At 46.2% G+C, this 1,144-nt stretch overlaps 1 non-coding gene across 1 annotated transcript; it reads left to right on the top strand.

Moving 5' to 3' along the window:
- The first annotated feature begins 596 nt into the window (after positions 1 to 596).
- LOC141636635 (small nucleolar RNA R71) lies at positions 597 to 703 on the top strand. The gene has a single exon (XR_012541238.1). It is a non-coding gene; the product is annotated as a small nucleolar RNA R71 (small nucleolar RNA).
- The last annotated feature ends 441 nt before the right edge of the window (positions 704 to 1,144 follow it).

Raw genomic sequence — 1,144 nt, 5'->3', positions numbered from 1 at the left:
CGGCAAAATCGAAGCCATGGGACTGCTACTGCTGCTCATGAACATACGGAGGCTTTTGATATGGCTGCTGCTGCTTATGAGGGGGCACATAATTCTGCTGCTGCTGCTGCTGCTGCTGTGGAGGTGGAGTCGGATTTAGGATATTTTGGCTACTCTACCTCAAGTTCGGATGGACATTCGGCTCAAAATAAGTGTTTGTCTGCCTATAATGTTGAAAAGCAGCACAAGACTCATAGGGACTGCTGCAGTTGTTTGAAACATGTCCTTCTCCTCCTTATCTCTTGCAGGCGAAAGGACCGTCTGAAATAGCATTCACATGATAGATCCCTCCTTTTGAAGCTCCTCCCAACTCGTACTTATCAAATCTCGCCGTAAGAGCCTCTAATGCAGCTACAGAAGGGGATTCAGCAGCTCTCCTTTGATTTCCCCTGGAATTTCCATACTCAGCTTTATGGGTGGCCAAATCATCAATTATTTTCTACCCCTTAGTTTCTCCAACATTCTCCTGGAATCTCCCGTTAGCTACCGCATCCAGGATAGCCCTCTGATGGTCATAAAGCCCGTTATAAAATTGATTGCATAGGCTCCATTTCTCAAACCCATGGTGCGGAATAGTTCACACCAGCTTCTTGAAACGGACCCATGCCTCATGAAAATTCTCATCAGGACCCTGTTTAAAGCTTGTGATTTGAGCTCTAATGGCATTTGTCTTCGAGGCAGAGAAATATTTCTTTTAAAATGCTAAGGCCAGCGAACTCCAATCAGTGATCCGTTAGTAGCTCGATCCAGGTCTCGGTACCATTCCCTTGCAGCATCACGAAGAGAGAATATGAACATAGTCTCCTTCACCTGGTCCTGGGTCACACCGGTTGGTGGGGGTATGGAACAACAGTAGTCAATGAATGTCTCCATATGTTTAGCTGCATCTTCATTTGCAGCTCCCCCGAATTGGTTCCTCTCAACCAAGTTGATATAGGACGGTTTCGGCTCGAATTTTCTATCCGTCCTTGGTAATGCGAATCCCTTATAGAGATTCTCGGTGTTGGCTCAGTGATGTCTGGCTATACTTACTTCTTGACCATGTCCGGAGATGTGACGATCTCTTTGAAGAAGTAGAAATAGGTGACGAAGGTGGATCCTCCTC

The sequence above is a fragment of the Silene latifolia genome, chromosome Y (genome assembly GCF_048544455.1).
Source record: "Silene latifolia isolate original U9 population chromosome Y, ASM4854445v1, whole genome shotgun sequence".
In the NCBI taxonomy this organism is placed as follows: Eukaryota; Viridiplantae; Streptophyta; class Magnoliopsida; order Caryophyllales; family Caryophyllaceae; genus Silene; species Silene latifolia.
The sequence above is the reverse complement of the archived record's forward strand: the minus strand, read 5'-3'. Positions and strand labels throughout refer to the sequence as shown.